The following is a 10,836-nucleotide window of genomic DNA, read 5'->3' on the forward strand; positions in this document are numbered from 1 at the left end:
ATGACATGTGGGCACAAGGCCACGCTTCACTGGCTGTAAGAGGACACCAGGTGCCCGGGACCTCGTGACCATCACCCTGACGCCGACGTCCTTGGAAAAATTTGATGCAGTCTTTCCTTCTCTCTTATATACTTTATACTCAAGGCTTTGAAACGTGAGGGATGTATAAGCTACAGATTTCAGAAACATTCAGGATGTGAATGCATAGCTAAGAATATGTCAGGGGAAGTTAAGCAGCTCTGAGGTTTGTAAGTCCACTAGGGCAGGGTGGAGGCAGCATCCGGAACATGGCCCAGTCCTCCCGCCCATGTCGGGGAGGTGAAGGACATGTGGAGGCTGAAGGTCTGGGTAGCACTGAGGATTTTTCAGCTTTCGTATACCGTCTACTCAGGCTATGCTTGTGTGTGTTAGTCACTCAGTCCTGCCCTGCTCTTTGCGACCCCCATGGACTGTAGCCCGCCAGGCTCCTCTGTCCATGAAACTCTCCAGGCAAGAATCCTGGATTGAATAGCCATTCCTTTCTCCAAAGGAACTCCCCGACCCAGGGATCGAACCCAGGTCTCCTGTATTGCAGCCACCAGGGAAACCTCACACTATATTTACAATGTATTTAAATAAAAGTTTTCTCTGAAAAATAAAACAAAACAAAAAAGAAATTGATGCAGTCTAGATTTCGGAGAAGGCAATGGCACCCCACTCCGGTACTCTTGCCTGGAAAATCCCATGGGCGGAGGAGCCTGGTAGGCTGCAGTCCATGGGGTCACTAAGAGTCGGACACAACTGAGCGACTTCACTTTCACTTTTCACTTTCATGCATTGGAGAAGGAAATGGCAACCCACTCCAGTGTTCTTGCCTGGAGAATCCCAGGGACGGGGGAGCCTGGTGGGCTGCCGTCTATGGGGTCGCACAGAGTCAGACACGACTGAGGTGACTTAGCAGCAGCAGCAGATAGTCAATTGGGAACTTCCCCAGCGGCTCAATGGTAAAGAATCTGCCTGCCAATGCAGGAGACACAGGTTCAAACCCTAGGTCAGGAAGATTCCCTGGAGTAGGAAATGGCAACCCACTCCAGTGTACTTGTCTGGAAAATTCCATGGACAGAGGAGCCTTGCTGGCTACAGTCCATGGGGTCACAAAATAATCGGATAAAACAGAGCCTTCGCATGCATGCACTAAGTCAATCATGGCTTAGACAGGGACCTCCCAGCTAGTGGCAGCCAAAACAAATTAAAAAAATCACTCACAAATGAGCTGGTAATTATTAGGGGGATTGAATGAATGATTTGTGTTACAACATTTATTTGCAAGACGAAATGACAGCATAAATAATTTTAACTTTGAGACAGAAGGTAGGAGTCTGTTTTGGATTTATGTAAGGACCAGGTGGTACGTATTTTGCATATTCCCTTACTCTGGGCTCCTCCCAAGGATTCTCCTCAGGGTCCCTCTTCAGTCCTGCAGTCACTCAATCCCACTTGGCTTTGGATCTGCTCTGACCTCAGAGTGGGGAACCTTAAAGACAATCAGGCCTTTCCTGGGTCAAAGGTGACTTCTCTTGCATAGAGCTTAAGTGTTTTTATGCTAAGTATCCTCTCTTTTTCTACACTGAGCCCTGTGATGGTTAATTTTATTTGTCAACTTGACTGGGCCACAGGTTGCCTAGATATTTGGTCAAACACTATTTCAGGGTGTCTGTGAGGGTGGTTTTGGGTGAGATTAATATCTGAATCCACAGATGCTGGAAAGCAGATTACCCTCCTACAGTGGGTGGGCTTCATCTAAATAGCTGAAGACCTGGTAAAATGAAAAGATTGACTCTTCTGCAAGTGAGAGAGAACTTCCCCTGCCTGACAGTAGAGCGCGGACATCAGCCTTTCCCTGCTTTTGGACAGGAACTGAAGCACCAGCTCTTCCTGGGTCTACAGTCTGCTGGCTTTCAGACTGGAACATTCACCATCAGGTGTACGTAAATATCTCTTGATTTGCAGGCCTTTAGACTACATGTGCATGTCTCCAATTAGTTCTGTTTCTCTGCGGACTCTGACTAATACCAGCCCCAGTTCCTCAGGCTCCCTTTTGTTCTCCCAGTTTTGGTGTGTGTGGTGTCCATCAAGGGTTATGAGGAGGAAATCCTCCCAGGAATCTGTGGGATTGGCATTACACCTCTTATTTCTGCTGTGTCCTTCCCCTCTGGTCACCTTCCTGTCATGTTGCTGAGTCCTGCTCTGGGCTGGGCAGAGTGATCCTAAAAAGATGGTGAACTGGCCCAGAGGGTGATAGAGTCATTTCCTAGACAGGTTGATAGGGAGTCTAGGGGTCCCCAAGGAGAGAGGGGTCTGGAATTCTCAAGGAGGAAGAAAGGACAAACTTTTTTTCTTTCTCCACATTCCTTAGGATTATATAACAATAATGTATCCTGCCTGAGGACAGTCTCTGGATTAAGGACAGTCTTTGGATTAAACCTTCTGGCTAATTCTGTTATCTTAAAATGTAAATTATGGGAGTAGGTCTGATGAGGTCTTTACAACCTCCAGACATTCTTTGGATTCACCGGAGAGTATATAACTTCATTAACACTAGCAAGCGGGTACTCTTTCTGCCCCCTTCTGATGCCTATGTCAGAAGCTTTCTCTATCTCCTTTATACTTTAATAAAACTTTATTACACAAAAGCTCTGAGCGATCAAGCCTCGTCTCTGGCCCCGGATTGAATTCTTCTCCTCCGGGGGCCAAGAATCCCGGTGTATTCGTGTGATTCAACAACAACCTTTCAGAGGGATCATTCCCAAAAGCACTCTTGGGGGTCACAGGGAGGCTTCCACAGGGCTGGGCTTAGTGGGTGTTGATTTATGTCGCTTTTCCCAAAGATGAGAGGCTCAGTGTCAGGGCTGCTAATCCATCTCCGAATGGCTCCTGGCTCAACCCACATGGAATTAAATCCAGAATTAAAATTCAGAGCTTGTTCTGGACTTGAAGGGCAGACTTAGCTGTTTTCCTCTGGGATAAGGAGAGGCCTGAGGCTGGCTTGGGAAGCATTGTCATGGTTGTTTGGAGCCCAGGGGCCGCTGGGATGGTGGATTGTCTGCTGTGTGTTGAGAGGAGACAGAGGTGCCATCAGCAGGGGGTTTACAGATGTAATGGGGGAGCCTAGAGGGGGCACAGGAGGCTGATGGGCCCTCAGACAGGAACAGCCTCCTGGTCTCCCTCTTCCAGAATGTCAGCTCTCCCTGTAGGTTGGGGTACCCCTACTGCTGTCTTTGGAGCTGCCACCTCCCCCTTAGCTTTGCTTTGTGTGTGTGTGCTCAGTCACTTCAGTTATGTCTGACTCTTTGTGACCCTATGGACTATAGCCCACCAGGCTCCTCTATCCACGGGGATTCTCCAGGCCAGAAAACTGAAGTGGGTTGCCATGCCCTCCTCCAGGGTAGCCTTGTTTGAGTGTGCTCAAAAAAAAAAAAAAAAAAAAAATTCAAATGGGTAAAATTGAAGATCTAATTGGTTTTATTCAATGATTAAAGACTGCAGCAGCATCCCACCTAGTGAGTAGAGGATGCTCAGAGGAATTACACAAAATGGATGGTTTTTATAGGCAGGAGGAGGGTGAGGCAAGGAAGCTCTTTAGCAAAAGACAAGAAAGGATTGTTTCAGACCAGGTCACCTTCTTGGGGGCAGAGGCAGGGGATGAAGGTCTATCATGCAGGTTACCTCTTCATCCCTTGGTGGGGGAAATGGAGATGGCCCCGTGATAGATGATCTCATTGGTGCTGACCAGGAAATTCCAGACTGGCTTAGTACCATTGCCTTCCTGGGGAAGGGCAAACGATAGTTGTCAGGTCTGTCAGCAGAGGCTTTAGTACAGGAGATGTCATCTGGGGCCTTTGGGTTTCTCTTTAACAGGGGGCTGTCTCTTTCTTTCCTGATTTTCTGGTAATGCTCTTCCAGAGGCTGCCTGTGGCCATGATGAGAGAAAGACAGGAGACAGAGGGATCCAGGTGGGAAGCTGGTCTGGTCATCCTTCACCCCAGCAAGCCTGCTTTTCACTCCACTCAGCTGTGCTGTTGGGCCCGTGCCCAGCTGAGTCTCAGCTCAGTTTCTCCAGTGCCCACCATAACCTAAACCTGGGAGACCCACATGGCAGAATCCACTCAAGTGAGGAGGTGGGTAGTGGAGTAGATAATTACGGAAGGACTATGTGGGTTCAAGCCCCAGCTCTCCGCTCTCAGCAGCTGTGTGACCCCATGTCAGTGCATGCCTATGGGCCTCACTTTCTTCCTCCCACCTTTTGGAGTTGTTCCAGTTAATGTGATTAACAGATTGAATGAGTCAAGACCACAAAGCACAGAGTCAGGTTTATCATAAGCACTTGGTTATGTTGACTATGACATCATAATGAACTGTGATTAATTATAGGAGGGCCACCATGTCCTTCTTCATTGCTCAATGAGATGATGTACTTGCCAGGTGTTGCAAGGGTCCTGGGCCAGTTCTCTGAATTCTATTTCCTTCCTTTTCTCCTTGATGAAGGCCCTTTTCTTTCATTGTTCATTGTAGGAGACTCAACTTTAATCAATAAACCTGCAGAAATGTAATCAGAAGGGAGACATCCTGGTCTAAGATGTAAGGGGCCAGGTCCTCCTTGGCCCCAGATAACTGTCCAAAGGCCTGGCTTTCTAATGGTTCAGGCCCCACAGGCCTTTCAAAGTTATCCTACCTCTATGGCATGCTCCCCACTGCTGCAGGACCAGGAAGAACTCACAAAAGGGGAACCCCCAGCCCTGGCACAACCACCAGCCTGACCTGGGGCCTGGGGCAGCCAGCGTCTCTGCTCTCCCTTCCTTCTGAGTGAGCACCATCTTTCCCTCTTGATTTGTCTCCCTTTTTCTGTGGGTATTTGTGTTGAGTAATTCTATGTGTCAACCTGCCTGGGCCCCAGGGCACCCGGGTATTTGGTAATACGTTATTCTGTGTGTTTTTTTGTGAGGTTGTTTCTGGATAAGGTTAACATGTAAATCAGTAGCTTAAGTAAAGCAGATGCCCTTCCTATATGGGTGGGCCACATCCAATCAGTTGAAGGCCTGAAGAGAACAAAAAGGTAGACCATCTCCTGAGTAAGACTGAATTCCTCTTGTCTGACTGCTTGTTGACTGAGATGGTGGCTTTTTCCTACCTTCTAGGAGGAGCTGAAGTGCTGGTTCTTCCTGGCACTTGAGCCCGCCAGCTCTTGGGATGGAACTTATACCATTGGCTCTTCCACTTCTCAAGCCTCAGACTCACTGGAGCTACACCATTTGCTCTCCTTGGTCTCCAGCTTGCTGACTCACCCTGCAGATCCTGGGACTTGTCAGCCTCCATGTCATGTAAGCCAATTTTGTAGAATAAATCTTTCTATGTATCTGTATGTGTTATTGCTCAGTCGTGTCCAACTCTTTGCAACCCTCTGGACTGTAGCCCGTGAGGCTCCTCTGTCCATGGGATTTTACAGGTAAGAATACTGGAGTGGGTTGCCATTTCCTTCTTCAGAGGATCTTCCCAACCCTGGGACTGAACCCACATCTCCTGAGAGACCTGCTTTGGCAGGTGGATTCCTTACCACTGAGCCACCTGGGATGCCCCTTTCTATGTATATGCACATCTTATTGGTTCTATTTTCTGGATTACCCTGACGACCACCCTACTAGGGAGCACCCTACTCCCGTAGTGCAGGGACCTTCCTTCCAGGCTCCACAGCCCTTCCTCATTTCTCCCATGTGGCCCAGGAGCCCCCCTGCTGAAGAGGCTCCTAGTCCTCCCAAAGGGGCATGTCATTTGATACCCCTGGGCCTGTGACCCCTCCTGTTCCATAAATGCCCATGTGTTTGGGGAGCTCTGCTTGGCATCAGCAAGAAGACACTGCCAATCCCAACTCCATCCTGGCTTCACTTACTCAGAGGGAAGCAGAAAACGTGATGAATAAAATCCATCCGAGAGCCCTGACCTGGGTGTTGATCAGACCTTGTGTCAGAAGCAGCAGTGTTACAATTAAGTAAATGGATGACCTCAATTCGGAGGCAGTGTTTGTTGAATTGAATCTTCAGCAGGTTAACTTTCCTCAGATGAGTAAAAATGATATTTGGGATTAAGTTTTCACTGTGCTGAATGCATTACTGGATTTCTGCTCCACGTCATTGGAAAGGGGACGTAACCTTCACTGAGGAGGTCTGTGGGGACTAGGACAGGTGGCTAGCTGTGGAGCGCGGAGTGACCACAGGGGATTAAGGCTGTGCACGACTCATTTCACACTGAGAATAAGCTGATTTGTTTTTGTTTTTCAATAAGCCTTATTAAACTGTCTGCCACTCACGCTGGATCTGCAGGAGCATCACAAGGCAGGGCTTGGCCGGCAGAAAAACCACTTGCAAACAACAGCACCTTCCTGCATCAAATCAGGAATAACCTGGAGAGCATCGCTGGCTGGGGGCCCCAGGGAAGGGCCGGAAGGCACACTCTCAGGGAGCAGTTGACTGTGGGCAGCCTTGGGCCACTTGCCAAGGTTCAGGGGCTGCTGTACCAGGTCAAGTGGGCACGGCTGGCTTTCCCTGCTGGTCTCCCTGCATCTGTCAGCCTTTATGGAGCTCCTCGTAGTGAGGCTTTTCTGAACTGTACTTGATTTCCCTTTCAGATACTGTCTCCCCTTTCCCATCCTCTCCACAGCCTCTCTAGAGACCCTGCCTTAGTCCTAGGATAGAATGTTCTGGGGGGCTTCTCTGGTGGCTCAGTGGTAAAGAATCCACCTGCCAATGCAGGATTCAGGGGTTCGATCCCTGGTCCAGGAAGATCCCACGTGCAGTGGGATAAGCCCCTGTGCCATAACTACTGAACCTGTGCTCTGGAGTCCAGGAGGTGCAGTTACTGAGCCTACACACTGCCACTACTGATGCCCGAGTGCCATAGAGCCTGTGCTCCACAATAAGAGAAGCAACTGCAACAGGAACCTGTGCCCCACAACGAAGATTAGCCACAACTCGAGAAAGCTTGAGCACAGCATCAAAGACCCAGTGCAGCCAAAACCAAATTTAAGAGAAAGTATGTTCTGGGAATGTTCGAGCATCCTCTGGATCCTTTCAGGAGACCCAAGAGGTCAAAACTATTCTCATCAGAGAATATTATGCTGTTATTTGCCTTTTCCCCTTTCCTTCTCTCATGAGTGTGCAGTGGGGTTTTCTGGAAGCTATGTGACGTGTGATAATGTCATCACCCTGTTGGACTGTGCACTTCTGTGTTCTTGTTTGCTGCACATTTCTCAGCTTTAATTGTGAGTATGGAAAATATCAATAGATACAAACACCATGAGCATAAGCCCTTTGGGATTCTTCAAAATTCTTTAAGAGTGTAAAAGGGTCTTGAGACTAAAAAGTTTGAGAATCTCTGTTATGTATCTTTTCTGTATTTTTCCTTCAAGGTGAAGTACCATGTTTATTGTCATATTTATGTTTTAACCATTCAACACATACAAAACTGTGCTAATGTTTGGCTCGGTAAAGACGTATTTTTTAAAACGTGTAATCAACCAAGTTTTTGTGTTATGTCCCAACTCCATTTTCCCCATGAACTCTATTTTTATTATGTAATTTTAAAAATTGTTTTAATTGTGGTAAAATATATGTAACATAGGGTTTCCCTGGTGGCTCAGACAGTAAAGAATCTGCCTGCAATGCAGGCGACCCGGTTTCGATCCCTGGGTTGGGAAGATCTCCTGGGGAAGGGTATGGCAACCCACTCCAGCACCCTTGCCTGGAGAATTCCATGGGCAGAGGAGCCCGGTGGGCTACAGTCTAGGAGGTCACAGAGTCAGACACAAATGAATGACTAACACATTCACTTCCTCTGGCTTTAAAGCTATGAGGACTTAAATTCTCTGTGCCTTAGGCTCGTTCTCTCTAAAACCAGGATACACCACCCTCCTCTCTGGGTGGTTGTGAGGATGAAGAAAGCTCCTAGAGGGGAATCACAGGGAGCTCTGAAGGAGGTCTATGGTTGTGTGAAGGCCTGGGGAGGGGGAGAGTCTGGTACAGGGAGGACTGGCAGGTGAGGAGGGGGCAGCACCTCAATTTGCCAAGTGAGGAGCAGACGGTGAAGAGTGGAGAGAAAGGAGGAGAAGCCACGTCACGATGGGTCTCATGGTACTTGGAAAGTTTGGGTTTTGTTCGGAGGCAATGGGGAGCCATGGAAGGTTTTAGGCAGAAAGAGACAGTCAGATGTGCATTTCATAAAGGTCCTTAGACTGCAAGGAGAAACAACTAGTCAATCCTAAAGGAAATCAGTCCAGAATATTCATTGGAAGGACTGATGCTGAAGCTGAAACTCCAATACTTTGGCCACCTGATGCAAAGAACTGACTCCTTGGAAAAGACCCTGATGCTGGGAAAGATTGAAGGTAGGAAGAGAAGGGGACGACAGAGAATAAGATGGTTGGGTGGCATCACTGACTCGATGGACATGAGTTTGAGCAAGTTCTGGGAGTCGGTGATGGACAGAGAAGCCTGGTACGCTGCCGTCCATGGGGTCGCAGAGAGTTGGACACGACTGAGTGACTGAACTGAACTGAAAAGTCAATGTGAGCAGGTGGGAAGTGCACTGGTGGGGGACACAGTGGGAGACAGTGAGGACACTATCACGGCAGCTAGGAAAGACACAGCTGGGTGATTTCACAGCAGAACCCCAGAGAAATGCCCTTGGCATCTCTGATCTTTCCTAGAAGTTTCTCTTCCCTGCTTCACATTGCCTCTTTCTTTTAATGTACAGTCTCCCAAAACTTCATCATTATCCCGAGCACTCCTGGGTCCACCATCAGCACTCACCCCCTCTTGAGGTAAGCCAGGTGGTTAGCAGGACAGAGAACACCCCCTGCCCATCGAGCATGCCCCTTGGGGTGCCTCCATTCAAGAGCTTATCAAGGTATTCAGAAACAAGCTGGCTGTCTGGCTAGGGTATCTTTGCCAAGAGAATACGAGCTGATGCAGTCACTACAGTGGTTGCTTCTGGTTCCTCCTGTCCTCTGGTGCCCCTCCCCAGGGGCCATCGGACCATCACCCCAAGAGAGGATCGCTGTCGTAACACAATGAAGAGAACAAGAGTTCAATTTTTGGCTTTTCAGTTTTGAAAGCCAAGGTCCGGTGATGGAACAAAAGATCTGGAAGGCTGTGTGGCCAACTCAAGCCAATTTCCACACACCCAGGAGAGAAGATCCAGTGAGTCCCAGTGAGGACTGGGTGGTCGGGGGGTCAAGGGGAGCAAGAAGCTGAGGTGGGCTTGTCCTCCCCAGCTGAGTTCCTGTGTATACTATGAGCAGGGAGAGGGGAGGCGGGGAACACAACAGAACCTAAGTACGTTTGAAGATCTGCGAGCAGAAATGGGTATGTGCCTAGCAAAAGGATGCAGGAAAGGGCGCGGGTCTGTGCCCAGGAAAGGGATTTGGATTCTATTCTAACAGCTTTGGGAAGCCAGTGGGGATGGACCAGGGCTGCGAAGTCTGATTTACATTTTTTAAAAACACTTTGGAAAGACTGAATCGGAAGCTCCAGTACTTTGGCCACTTGATGCAAACAGCTGACTCACTGGAAAAGACCTTGATGCTGGGAAAGATTGAAGGCAGAAGAGAGCAACAGAGGATGAGATGGCTGGATGGCATCACCGATGCAATGGACATGAACTTGGGCAAGCTCTGGGAGATGGTGAAGGACAGGGAAGCCTGGCAAATCGTAGTCCATAGGGTTACAAAGAGTCGGATGTGGCTGAGTGACTGAACCACAACAAAGACACTCTGTTCAGGTTGGAGAATGGAATAAAGCGTTGAACCTTTTGGTGTGGAAAGGAGAGAAAACTTTTTGTTACTTACAACCCATGCTCCTTCCTAAGGAGAGTAAACTCCATTATACGAAAGACCCTTCTGTCCCCCTGTCAAAAAATCTAGGGGCAGAGGCTGGAACGAATTGAATTTCAGTGTATAAGAAAAGGGAGGGATTTTATTTATTCTTGGCAACTGTTCTTCTGAGAGAGGACAGAAATATGGAGAGAAAAGGAAAGATCAAATAAAAGTCCAAAGATCAGAGTCCCAATTTAGAAATGTTTGGGGGAATTTTTAGCAACAGGCACACTGAACTCAGAATTTTAAGTTATATGTACCTTAAGGTGGGCTTCCCAGATGGTGCTAAGTGGTAAAGAATCCCCCTGGCAGTGCAGGAGATGCTAGAGACATGGGTTCGATCCCTGGGTTGGGAAGACCCCCTGGAGAAGGAAATAGCAACCTACTCCAGTATTCTTGTCTGGAAAATTCCAAGAACAGAGGAGCCTGGCAGGCTACAGTCCATGGGATCGCAAAGAGACATGACTGCGTGACTGAACACAGCACATCTTAAGCTATACATCCTTTCAGTTCCCCTAAAGTTTCAGTAGTCTGCATGCACAGTAAGAGGGTGTGTGTGTATATTACAGAAAAGGGCTTCATCTGGATTAACGTGGCACAGGAAAAAACAACACGTGTGGGATCATTAACAGAATTTCAGGGTTGCTCAGAGTGGAGAATCAGTGGTGTCCCTAAAACTTCAACAACTCACCCTTCTCTCAGAAAACATGGCAGGGCACTGACCTGGGAAGATCTATAGAATGGAGATAGGAAGCATTATTACTTAGAATTTAAGGAGCAAGTCATCACCAGCTGGTATCTGATCTGTAAACACTTAGGTGTTTATAAGGTAATTTCATGTTTTACCTAAAACTGACATGATATTTTAAAAAAGGCTGTCCTTGAGAAATTATCACCCTCTGGTTTTGGAGTTGAAGATTATTCTGAGTGAGAAC

General features: G+C 48.0%; 1 long non-coding RNA gene across 1 annotated transcript; it reads left to right on the plus strand.

Moving 5' to 3' along the window:
- The first annotated feature begins 1,434 nt into the window (after positions 1-1,434).
- On the plus strand, positions 1,435-5,392 carry LOC147344394 (uncharacterized). Its single transcript, XR_015155305.1, has 2 exons — positions 1,435-1,963; positions 5,175-5,392. It is a non-coding gene; the product is annotated as an uncharacterized LOC147344394 (long non-coding RNA).
- The last annotated feature ends 5,444 nt before the right edge of the window (positions 5,393-10,836 follow it).

This window comes from Bos grunniens, chromosome 26 (genome assembly GCF_055505025.1).
Source record: "Bos grunniens cultivar Pamir isolate PY7600 chromosome 26, Bosgru_T2T1.0, whole genome shotgun sequence".
NCBI lineage: Eukaryota > Metazoa > Chordata > Mammalia > Artiodactyla > Bovidae > Bos > Bos grunniens.